This window comes from Tasmannia lanceolata, unplaced genomic scaffold (assembly GCF_043159265.1).
Source record: "Tasmannia lanceolata isolate RefF3 unplaced genomic scaffold, GAP_Taslan_0.1 ptg000008l, whole genome shotgun sequence".
Lineage (NCBI taxonomy): Eukaryota > Viridiplantae > Streptophyta > Magnoliopsida > Canellales > Winteraceae > Tasmannia > Tasmannia lanceolata.
Genome location: NW_027518685.1, coordinates 65,945,998 through 65,959,313, shown reverse-complemented (window position 1 = coordinate 65,959,313; position 13,316 = coordinate 65,945,998).

Here is a 13,316-nt window from a genome sequence, read left to right as displayed (position 1 = left end):
CCGAGCTGGTCGTAAGTATACAAAGAAAAATTAAAAACAACATATTATGGAGGAAGAAAACCAAAGATCCAATTCACTCCATCTCTCGCAAAACCGTCCGCTATACTATTAGCCGAGGGATGGACATGCTGAAATCAAACTGGGTGATCTCCCACACGGCCTCAAACAATGCCTACCCTATTTATACCATGTATATATTCCCAAAATACTTACCCATTTGATTGCTAATTTGCAGACCTTTTTTTAAGGTTGGCCAATACCACTCTAATTAGGAAATTGATTTTTCCCGACCCCTCTTCAGCATTTCCTTCTCCTTTTGTTAATCTTTTCTTAAGAATGGCTACATTTCCACCTTTTGTTTGCCTTTCTCTGAAAATAGTCATTTCCAAGAAAGCACAAACAAAAGGATGGATATGCTGAGGAATGAGGTAGAAATTAAAATTTCACTTGTAATTATTAAAAAAAACTTATGGCATCTCTAAAAAATTTTATTTTAGTTACTTCGTTATTAAAGATTCTTTGCGAAATCTTAGTTAGATTGTAAATAAAATAATAAATATATTTAAACTCCTTTTACCATTTGGTTGTTTTTCAAATATGCAATTTGAGAAAAAAAAATGGCGTCGATTTTCTATCGTTGAAGCTGTTGATCTGGTGGACCCCCACTCACACCGAAAGGCCATCCATCATCTACGCTAAAACTATGGTAGGATGATCCTAACCCACTGATGGCAAATTTTTCAAAAAACGTCTTAAAGAATTTAAAAACGATTTTTTCAATAACTTAATATCATAAATTTTGGGGGCAACTAAGACGCCCTTATCTATATATTTGTACCAATATGGCTCCAATAGTATATCTACTACTACCTAATACATCTTTTTTCCCAACTTGACTTTCATTAGGTTGGATAATTTAATTAAGGGAAAATTACAGATACACCCCCTCAAATATGGTAAAATTCCACTTCTAACCCCGTGGTATCAAAGGTACCAAAGACACCCCCTTAGTTTTCAATAATGCTTGTTATATGACGGGGTGTACAGGAACGAATAAATTGTTAGGGGGTGTCTTTGATGGATTTTGAACTATAGGGTGAAAAGTAGGGGATCTACTTAAAAATGTCAGAAAGTTGAGGGGTTGCCTTTGGTACCTTCGATACCACGGGGTTAGAAGTGGAATTTCGCCCTAGTTGAGGGGGTGTATCCTGTATTTTTCCCTTTAATTAATGCCCTATTTATCTGAAAAAGGGCACCACTTATTGAGCGGGAAAGGCATACTCTATATGTAGCTAATCCAAGGGGTTTATTCCATATATAAATTAGAGAAATGATAATGGGAATGGCTGCCTTGCAAAAACCAGCTAAAGGTCGCTCCACATTGGTCCATCCCAACAAAAATCATTTGAAAGAGCACAGGAAAATATGAAAATGGCACGGACAGATATTAAATTAATGGAAAAAGAAATCCACCTTGATCAGAAGTCCCAATAGGAGCGCCCATGCAGATGGTTTTTTGCAAGGGCACCATTCATTTTAGCATTTTCGTCTTGAAATTATATATGAAAGGAGGCCAATCCAAAGAATTGCTTATCCAAGGATGTGTATCCTCCAACGACAGAGAACAATGCAGTTCCATGCCACGTCCAGTTTTATACATTTTCAAAGTTTCTGTTCCCACTAATTATTGATTTGTTGAGCTGAGTATACGTCATTTCACTAAAGTAGGTGACGAGGTAGTTGTGAACTTGTGATGTGGAAAACCCCCTTGCGAGATTGTTAGATGAAGTAATTAAAAACTTGTGGGGCCCACCTAATTCAAGTCCATCGTATAGTCATCTAGAAAGCATACAAAACTCCTTTTGCATGTTAATTTATTTTTAGGGCGCTGATATTTTCGCCCTTGACGGCCCCCTTGGAGGCTAGTTTCCCTCTTGACAGCCCACTAACTATAAAGTACGATTCCCATCTACTTTTTACCGACGAAGCAGTCATTTCCTTTTTCTCTCCCCTTCCAGGATAAAATCACCCCACTCTACTCTACAGCTGTACAACACTACATCAAGCAAGGTAGGCCCCACCATAGGATGATCCAAACCATCCATTTGATTGATCCCAACTTAATTAGGTTGTGCTCAAAAAATCATTCTGATCGGATGATCCTAGCCCTCCGATCCAAACCGAGATTTTAATTTTTCCCCTCTATTTCTCCCACAATTCGGTTATTCGGTTATAACTGAATAACCGAATTTTTATTCGGTTCGGTTTCGGTTACCGAAATTTGGTAACTGAAATTATTTCGGTTACCAAATTTCGGTCTATTCGGTTCGGTGAAAACCGAATAACCACCCCTACCTACAATTGGGCCTTAATGTTACTGTAAGACCTGAACCATAGGATGATCCAAACCATCTATTCGATGGCCCACAACTTAAATAGGTTTCACTCCAGAATATCATTTTCAAAATATCATTTTCAAAGGATGATCGCAACCCTCAAATCTATAGAGGTTTCTCTTTAGATCAGAGCTTTGGAAATAATATTTCGCGGTGCAACCTATTTACGTTGTGGGCCATCGAATGGATGGTTTGGATCATCCTATGGTGGGACCTACCTTCCTCACAAATTAAAACAAATTAATTATTGGGCCCACCAACAGTTCATGCACGTTGGAGAGAGAGAGAGACACCGGATTGGAGTAGTGTTGTATCGGTTAAAAGTAGATAGGAAACATGCTTTATGGATTGGCCACGAGATACAAGGTCAAAGTCTTATTGAAAGGCTATTTCGTGTGTGTTAAATACATTCAGCAATATAATAAAGTTCTTTTGTGTTCTGTTCTCTTCTGTGTTTCTGTATTACTTGTTCTTTAAATTCTACATAGTGGTATCAGAGCAGAAAGGCTGGGGACAATTTCGAAAGAAGACCGGCACGGGTTCGGTAAGTTGGCAATATGGCAGGCAATACCAATTCTTCAAGTTTTCAGCAAAACGTTCCTTTGTTTAAAGGTGCTAATTTTCAGTTTTGGTCTACTATGATGAAGACATTGTTTATGTCACGTGATATATGAATCCTTTTGAATATCGCGACTTTGTTCATTCGTATATTTTGATCTTAGTTACTTGTGTTTGATCATGCTTGTAAATCTCCACTGTGAACTTTTGAAATACGCGACCATGCTTCTCTTTGCATGTTTCAGTTTCAGCTACATTTTTAGTCTCGGGATGTGATTTGATCCTGTTTGGTTCGTATCTTGGCAAAATGATTCTCTGATTACTCATTCTATGCCTATTTTACTTCACATTGGTCCTTGCCTCCTATTTCGGTTCTTATTATTGTGGCCATGCTTCACATTTCAGTTTCGGTTTCTACATGTAAATTTTGTATGTTCTATTTTGGCTCTTATCGATTTGTGGTAATATGAATCCTTGATTATTTACCTTGTCTTAAGTATACTTTGTGTGGTTCCAAATCACTTGTGATGAACCCTATGTGAATTTCTTTGTGATGAACTATAAAAGATAACCATCAGAATGTGTAGTGTATCCCTCGCTTTAAGTTTGGGCTTCACTTTGACTTTCTGTTTCCCATCAGTGGGTTAGGATCATCCTGTTGCAGACTTCATGATCGGTGTGTGTGTGTGTGAGAGAGAGAGAGAGAGAGAGAGAGAGAGAGACGAATTCATGAAAAACAAGATTGTATAGTCAATCAATCCCTTGATTTCCCCAGTGACATACTCAAACTGTATTATTATTACTATTTTAAGAAATGCAAACATCAAGTTTGCATATTCCAATACACTATGGTAGTTAATGCATGGGATCCTTGTCGGTAGTCATCTAGTTTTTGGGCCCGAACTGTGCCTGAAGAAAATCAACTACTTTCTTGTCAAGTTGGAAGGCCTTGGCGAGAACATCATCGGAGATGGGCAGGTTTGATCCGAAGACGGCATTAGCTATGGTGATCACACCTGGGTTCTGACTTGCCAGAGCGGCAATGGCCACCGCATTGGTCTGTCCAACATTGAATTGGAAGTGAATGAGACCTATTGGAAACACAAACACATCACCCTTATTGAGGACCTTTGATATGAGCCGATTTTCGCCATTTGCAAGGTTAGAGGTGACGAAACCAACGAGGAGGGTGCCCTCTTGAAGTAGAAGGTATGACATTGTATAGGCCATTGTCAATTTTTGTTATGTATAGCATCACAGAGTTGAAAGTATCTTTCTCAAGCACCTTAACCAACGTTTGGAAGATATCATCGCTATCAACGTCGATTAGAGTGCTTATATATGGATCAACAACATATCGACATTTGATGGATAGTGACACCCGTCCTGCAATACTCCCAATTCGACTGTGGATTAGAGCCTCCAATTCTTTAAGATTCATTCGGGGACTTACCAATAAGAATTTCTTACTCCCACCAACATATTCCCAATTAACTTCATCCTTCAGTATGCCATCATAGTGTAACAGTACAGAAACCATTGTGCGTGCCACTTTACGAAGACCTGCAAAGGGCCAACAAGATATCATAAGAACCACTACGTAAAGGGGGCTTCTTAAGGCGAATAAGTAGAGGCCGGCTTAACCAAAACATTGGGAGGCACACGTTGAGGAGGTGAACCAGACAACTCTGGTTTTGAAAGAACAAAATATGAGCTTCCTGATTGAGAACTTGTCTGCAAAAGGAGTATATGATATGGTTAAGACTTAAACATGACAAGAAGATGATAACATTTTTATTTAGAGTACATTTAATACCAGACTAAAGCATGCAAATAATTGCACTTAAGTGAACATTGCATTTCAAGTATACAGGTCACAATACCAAATCTAGTTTAAAGACGAAATGTACCAGAAATTAGTTTCACATGTTAGATCTGGCAAGGATATAATATTTTCTTAAATAAATCACACCAGAAGGGATTATGGGCCCTCAAATGGGGTAGAAGAAGTACCCTCGGAGGGTCCATCAAATCCAGAAGATGTTCCTCAAGTTCAAAGTCATGGGTTTTCAGCTCAAAAAATGGGGTTACTAGTACCTAAGGGGGGGCTTCTCAAGGGCAGTAGAGGGGAGCTGCGCATGGTATTACAGAAGGGATTATGGGCCCTAAAATGGGGTAGAAGAAGTACCCTTGGAGGGCCCATCAAATCCAGAAGATGTTCCTTAAGTTCAAAGTCATGGGTTTTCAGCTCCAAAAATGGGGTTACTAGTACCTAAGGGGGGGCTTCTCAAGGGCAGTAGAGGGGAGCTGCGCATGGTATTACAGAAGCGATTATGAGCTCTCAAATGGGGTAGAAGAAGTACCCTTGGAGGGTCCATCAAATCCAGAAGATGGTCCTCAAGTTAAAAGTTATGGGTTTTCAGCTACAAAAAGGGGTTACTAGTACCTAAGGGGGGCTTCTCAAGGGCAGTAGAGGGTTGCTGCGCATGGTATTACATAAGGGATTATGGGCCCTCAAATGGGGTAGAAGGAGTACCCTTGGAGGGTCCATCAAATCCAGAAGATGTTCCTCAAGTTCAAAGTCATGGGTTTTCAGCTACAAAAATGGGGTTACTAGTACCTAAGGGGGGCTTCTCAAGGGCAATAAGAGGGGAGCTGTGCATGGTATTATAGAAGGGATTATGAGCCCTCAAATGGGGTAGAAGAAGTACCCTTGGAGGGCCCATCAAATCCAGAAGATGTTCCTCAAGTTCAAAGTCATGTGTTTTCAGCTACAAAAATAGGGTTACTAGTACCTAAGGGGGGCTTCTCAAGGGCAGTAGAGGGGAGCTGCGCATGGTATTACAGAAGGGATTATGGGCCCTCAAATGGGGTAGAAGAAGTACCCTTGGAGGGTCCATCAAAACCAGAAGATGTTCCTCAAGTTCAAAGTCATGGGTTTTCAGCTACAAAAATGGGGTTACTAGTACCTAAGGGGGGCTTCTCAAGGGCAGTAGAGGGGAGCTGCGCATGGTATTACAGAAGGGATTATGGGCCCTCAAATGGGGTAGAAGAAGTACCCTTGGAGCACCCATCAAATCCAGAAGATGTTCCTCAAGTTCAAAGTCATGGGTTTTCAGCTACAAAAATGGGGTTACTAGTACCTAAGGGGGGCTTCTCAAGGGCAGTAGAGGGGAGCTGCGCATGGTATTACAGAAGAGATTATGGGCCCTCAAATGGGGTAGAAGAAGTACCCTTGGAGGGCCCATCAAATCCAGAAGATGTTCCTCAAGTTCAAAGTGATGGGTTTTCAGCTACAAAAATGGGGTTACTAGTACCTAAGGGGGGCTTCTCAAGGGCAGTAGAGGGGAGCTGCGCATGGTATTACAGAAGGGATTATGGGCCCTCAAATGGGGTAGAAGAAGTACCCTTGGAGGGTCCATCAAATCCAGAAGATGTTCCTCAAGTTCAAAGTCATGGGTTTTCAGCTACAAAAATGGGGTTACTAGTACCTAAGGGGGGCTTCTCAAGGGCAATAGAGGGGAGCTGCGCATGGTATTACAGAAGGGATTATGGCCCCTCAAATGGGGTAGAAAAAGTACCCTTGGAGGGCCCATCAAATCCAGAAGATGTTCCTCAAGTTCAAAGTCATGGGTTTTCAGCTACAAAAAGGGGTTACTAGTACCTAAGGGGGGCTTCTCAAGGGCAGTAGAGGGGAGCTGCGCATGATATTACATAAGGGATTATGGGCCCTCAAATGGGGTAGAAGAAGTACCCTTGGAGGGCCCATCAAATCCAGAAGATGTTCCTCAAGTTCAAAGTCATGGCTTTTCAGCTACAAAAATGGGGTTACTAGTACCTAAAGGGGGGCTTCTCAAGGGCAGTAGAGGGGAGCTGCGCATGGTATTACAAAAGATTATGGGCCCTCAAATGGGGTAGAAGAAGTACCCTTGGAGGGTCCATCAAATCCAGAAGATGGTCCTCAAGTTCAAAGTGATGGGTTTTCAGCTACAAAAAGGAGTTACTAGTACCTAAGGGGGGCTTCTCAAGGGCAGTAGAGGAGAGCTGCGCATGGTATTACAGAAGGGATTATGGGCCCTCAAATGGGGTAGAAGAAGTACCCTTGGAGGGCCCATCAAATCCAGAAGATGTTCCTCAAGTTCAAAGTGATGGGTTTTCAGCTACAAAAATGGGGTTACTAGTACCTAAGGGGGGCTTCTCAAGGGTAGTAGAGGGGAGCTGCGCATGGTATTACAGAAGGGATTATGGGCCCTCAAATGGGGTAGAAGAAGTACCCTTGGAGGGCCCATCAAATCCAGAAGATGTTCGTCAAGTTCAAAGTCATGGCTTTTCAGCTACAAAAATGGGGTTACTAGTACTTGAGGGGGGGCTTCTCAAGGGCAATAGAGGGGAGCTGAACATGGTATTACAGAAGGGATTATGGGCCCTCAAATGGGGTTGAATAAGTCACCATGGAGGGCCCATCAAACTCAAGGGTTTTCAACTACATAAATGGGAATCCTAGATCGGAACTTGTTCAAAACAGGAGCTGATTCATGGGTTTATCTTGTGCATAAACAGAGGTAGGCTGCTCACTCCTCTTTTCCTATTTGCTTTTTCTTGCCTGGTTTAAGCTCGGAGAAAATGGTGGGAATGATGGCTGTAAATCTGTTCCGTTTTTTTTTCTCTAAAATCTGCAAATGCAGCTCCTTCATCATCCTCTAACAAGTTCTAAAAATAGGCAATGTTTAACGAACAGAGAGAGAGAGTGGGGTTTTAAAGTTTGATGAAATTGGAGATAAATAAGACCTGATCATTGTTAGAGGGCTAAAAGGTTTGTATCAAAGCCAATAGAGGTGATAATTGTAGTATAATGAAAGCCTGATATTGAATGAGAAAGATCTCGAATTGCTCTAGGGAATAGAATTGCAGGTGCAACTGATGATGGAGTGCAGAAATAAAAGGGGCTGAAATTGGAGTTCTAAAAAATTAAGCTCTCAACAATAAATTATTCATCCAATTGGAGCATTGCCACGACCCACCTGGATATTTTCTTTGCCTATTTTGATAGAAGCGAACCATAGACTTGGCTTTCTCAATCTCAAATGACTTGAATTACCGTCATACTTCAAATCGTGATGTTTCTCCTACACATTGAATCTGCTCTTTTCCTCTTTTCAAATCGCCACATGAGACTTCTAATATGAGTTGCAAGATGAAATCATTGCCATTTGTTTTACCCAATGCTCAATAGAGAGGATATTAAAAATTAAATACAAACAGGGACCGAATCTCTTATGTCACTAACAAATCACAACATGAAAAATTCAACCCCTACACTCATCAAACTCATGTCTGTCTTGTTTTCGCAGGCACTTTCACATTTAACACCAAAGCTAAATGGGATAGCATGAGTTTTGAATTACTAATAATAGCAATATCTTATGGACCACAACCACCCTTTGCGCATTATCATATCACACTGCCAGAATTGCCTTAAATAAGATCTTTAGAAATTATTTCTTTCAGATAGTAAAGAAAATAATATGAAAGATAACAAGGGGGTGAAGGCAACGGACAAAGATATGTGATTGTATAAGAATGCCATCTGGAAACATGTACCCCAACTGTAAGAACGGTGTGTTTGCCACAAATGGTATATTTTTTTTCTAAATATACACTCATCCCCTATTGTTAAAGCATCAATTTCCTTAACGTTAATCTTTATTTGTTAGTTTGAAGAATTTGATGCTCAAGATAAATGGATCTTAAGAAAGCTTTTATTCATGGAAAGTTCAAAAGCATAAATGCAACTAATTAGAGATTGATGTCATTCGGACGATGTTTGCACTTGAGATGAAGAAGCAGAAGACATATGAACCTGTTTTGATACCTTTTTTCTTCAATGGTTGTTTTCTGTTGATACCTAATGTGCCCAAAGAGTGGTTGCCCTCGTAGCATAGTTGAATGTTCCCCTTTTACACCTTTTTTAATGCTTGTTTTCTTTTCATACCTAATGTGGCCTAAAGAATGGTTTCCCTCATAGTATAGTTGAATGTTCCCCTGTTACAGAATGTTTCGAAAGTAAGATTTATGTTTAGTGATAACAATTACTTTCTAAGGTAAAATTAATAGCTCTTGGACAAAATTCTGTTCACACCGAAGACAAATCATGAGAAGGAACAAGAAGGAAACTTGGTGACATGTTTTATTGTCTAAATTTTGTGGAAGATAAGATATTGCTAAGTCACAACTTTCATCAAACACTAAACAAGCACAACTGTTGGAAACTTTAGTCATTTCAATTGATTCAATCCGACACTCATCACACTTCAAAAATCCTATATTTCAACCATTGAAATCCTATCACAAATCCAAGCACAAATTAGCAGAAAAACGGTTACAAATCAAAGATTACCCATCAAAAAAAGTTCATGGTTACATAGGTGAAGAAAAAAAATAACAAAAAATATGGCATGGCAGTTAGGAGAGGGAGAGAGACGAAATAACTCACATTTTTTGAACCGCAACCGTTCATACGTGCTTCACCTTCGTCGAGATCGCCGTCGAGATCGCCGGAGAGATTGCCGTAGAGATCGCCGGAGGAGAGGACGAAAAAAAAAAAAAACAGAGACGAGAGGAGAGAAGAGGGAAAACTTAAATGTTTTTTTTATTTTTCTAAGTCAAATCACTCTGTTTCTGCAGAGGGGCATTCTAGTCATTCGAATTTTTGTTAACAGGGTTTTGACCCCCTTTTGTGATTTTCACCAAATACTTGACCCCTGTGATATTATGTCATTTATTTGTCCCCCCTGTGTCAAATTTCCTAAACTTTAATTCATAAAATATAAAGTCAAATTAAGAGATCTTCTAGCAAACCCTTTCTACTTCAATATTATAAAACAAAAACCCATCTCTCTCTCTCTCTCTCTCTCTCTCTCTCTCTCTCTCTCTCTCTCTCTCTCTCTCTCTCTCTCTCTCTCTCTCTCTCTCTCAATTAGTCACAAGCACATGTCTGCAAGCATCAGGCCTCCGCACGTAAGGGTGCAACTTGGGTCGGGTTCAACCCAATTTTGGCTCAGGTTGGGTTTGCATTTCCTCACGTTGGGTTGGGTTAGGGTTGGGAAAAGCCAACCTGATTTAATTTTGGGTTGGGTTAGGGTTGAGGCCTTGGAAATCTTACCTGACCCGAACCATACCTTCGTCCTCTGATTTTACCTTGATTTTCTTTAGGTTATTGTATTTTTCTGTTTGGCCCAAGGTGAACCCGAACCAACCCAACCCGATTTCGAGTTAGATGGATTGGGTTAGGGTTGAGAGATTTAGAGGCTTCTTGGGTTAGGGTTGACCATCCTCAACCTGAGGCTCGGGTTGGGTTGGCTTAGGGTTGAGGGAATGCTATCTCGGGTTGGGTTAGGTTTGGACTCGACCCGATCCAACCCGACCCAAGTTGCACCGCTATCCACACGTCTTGAGTGCCTCTTGTTTTGTGTATTTTATGTTTAGAAAATGTCTAATGTGTATCCCTAGGATGCCGTGCGAAATTTCCTACACTCTCCCTAATGGGTTACATCAATTGAACGTATACTTCAAAGGAGTGGATAGTCATGTCAATATAGATCTTAGCTAATTTTCACACCATTATTTCCTTTGGATAAGCTGACAAATTGAGGACTAGTTCAAGAATTGATTCGTATAAAATCATTTGGGAAAAGGAAGTGACGCATTCGCCTTTTTTTTTACTTGGGAGAGCCCCCTCTACTGTATTTATGACTACTCTTTTACACTAGACGAGGCTGTCCCAAGTGAAAAAGGGGCACATATATCATTTCCTTTGGGAAATATTTTTGATAATTTCAAGTTTTCGGATAATATTGTGATGGAATTTTCTTACCAATCTAATTGTTAAAAGGGAAAAGTGTTTCTACATGGCGGAGTAGATTTGTTATCTACTCCGTTGGCCAAAATTACAATGGGGCCCACACTGTTTGGGTCCTGATCGCAATAGATAGGGTGTGCCAAATAAATAAATAAATAACAACTCCATAGGATCATCCCAACCCTTCTATTTGTGGAGGTTAAAAATGGACGGCTATAAACCTCCACAAATCTGTCCATTTTTAACCTATCCACAAATCGAAGGGTTAGGATGATCCTATTAAGCCAATTTTTTGGGCACACCCTATCTATCGCAGGGCCTAACAAATGAATGCTCTGGATTATCCAAACAATATGGGTCCACTGTGTTTCATGCGACGGAGTAGATAACGTTATCTACTCGACCGAGTAGAAACACTTTTCCCTTGTTAATATCTTTTAAATAATAAATATAATTCAGAAAACATATTGTCAAATTAAGAGTTCTTCTAGCAAACCGTTACTACTTGACAATATTATAAAACAAGATTTTTAATACGGTGCCCAACAGTCAAGTCTCGTGTGGGCGATACCGCCCTTGATATTTGATCCAACAGCAACCCAGCTTTTAAGGTGAGCAAAAGAAATAAATCACAAGCTATCACAGGAAGACAATAATATATACAGTTCACCAGAATGGGCTATATCCACGGACAAAGTAATACAGATCCATTATTTCAAGCCAATGTTGAATTGAATGATGAAATATGGTATTTAGATAGTGGTTGTAGTAACCATATGACCGGGAACAAGGATTATTTTCTTGAAATAGACAAAACTGTCAAACCACGAGTAAGAATAGGTGATAAAAATCATGTTAATGCCCATGGAATTGGTCCCATCGTGGTTTCTACAATGGTCGGCAAGAAACAAATTCATGATGTTATGTATGTTCCTGGGTTGGCTCAAAATTTGTTAAATTTGGGACAATTGATAAAAAGGGGTACCGTGCTATCTTTGATGAAGGAGAATGTAAACTCTATGAGAAGAAAAGTATAAAATTAGTGTTTTCTATTAAGAAGACAGAAAATAAGATGTTTCCACTAGTGTTGTCAAAACTAGTATTAAATGCTTTTAGTGCATCTGATGATGACTCTATGTTATGGCATAGGAGATATGGACATTTGAATTTTGGTGGATTGTCTTTATTGCAAAAGTTGAATATGATTGTTGGTTTTCCTTCTTTGAAATCTGGTGGAAAAGTGTGTGAAGCTTGCGTTTTGGGAAAACACCACCGTGAGCAATTTCCAAGTGGTAAGTCTTGGAGGGCATATAAGCCTTTGATGCTTATACATGCCGATATTTGTGGCCCTATGCAAACCTTATCCTTGAGCAGAAATAGATATTTTATTCTATTTGTTGATGATTACACAAGGATGACACGAGTTTATTTTCGGGAACGAAAATATGAGGCTTTCTCTATCTTCAAACAGTTCAAGGCCCTTGTTGAAAACCAAAGTGGTCATTCTATTATTACTCTTCGTACTGATCGTGGTGGTGAATTTATTTTCAAGGAATTTCAGGATTTCTACAAAGAAAGTGGAATCAAAGGACAGTTGACAGTAAGCTATACCCCACAATATAATGGAGTCGCAGAGCGGAAAAATAGAACATTTGTTGAGGCGGCAAGAAGCATGCTTAAAGACAAGGGGTTGCCTAATGATTATTGGGCTGAAGGTGTAGCCACAACAGTATACATATGCAATCGCCGTCCTACAAAAGCAGTTCAAAGAAAAACTCCATATGAGGCTTGGAGTGGAAGAAAACCCAATGTGAGTCATTTTAAAGTTTTCGGTTCAATAGCCTATGCTTTTGTTCTATCTGAAGAAAGATAAAAGTTAGATGATAAAAGTAAAATGTGTATTTCTATTGGCTATAGTGTGGAGACAAAAGGGTACCGGCTTTATGATCCTATTTCTAAAAAATTGATTATAAGTCGTGATGTTATTTTTAATGAAAAAAATGCTTGGAATTGGAAAAATGGTGTAGAAGCCCCCATATGTGTTCTAAATGAAAACACATCATGTGAGGCACCTTCCCTTGAGATTTGTTTACAGTATCCTGATGAGTGATTTAACTCCCATAAGAATGAGAAGTCTTGCTGATATATATATGATTGATGTGAGTTTGCCTGTTTTGCAATGGAGCCTTCTAGTTTTAGATGCAGTAAAAAAGAAATGTTGGGGTTTCACGCAAAAGCAATAGTCCCACATCAGACATGTGAGATGGATGTGGATGGGTTATAAGGGAATCAGCACCCTCCCTCTAACAGCTAGCTTTTAGGGGTGAGTTCTACTCTGTAAATTCCCTACAAGTGGTATCAGAGCTAGGGCGTGGTAACCCGGGAAGATCTCGGTAACCCCAGTGTGCCTCCGAGGACGGTGGAATTCCCTCGGAGAAGATCTCGTAGTTCCCACGTTGCCGCCGCGTGGAGGGGCGAGATTGTCCACGTTACTTCCGCGTGGA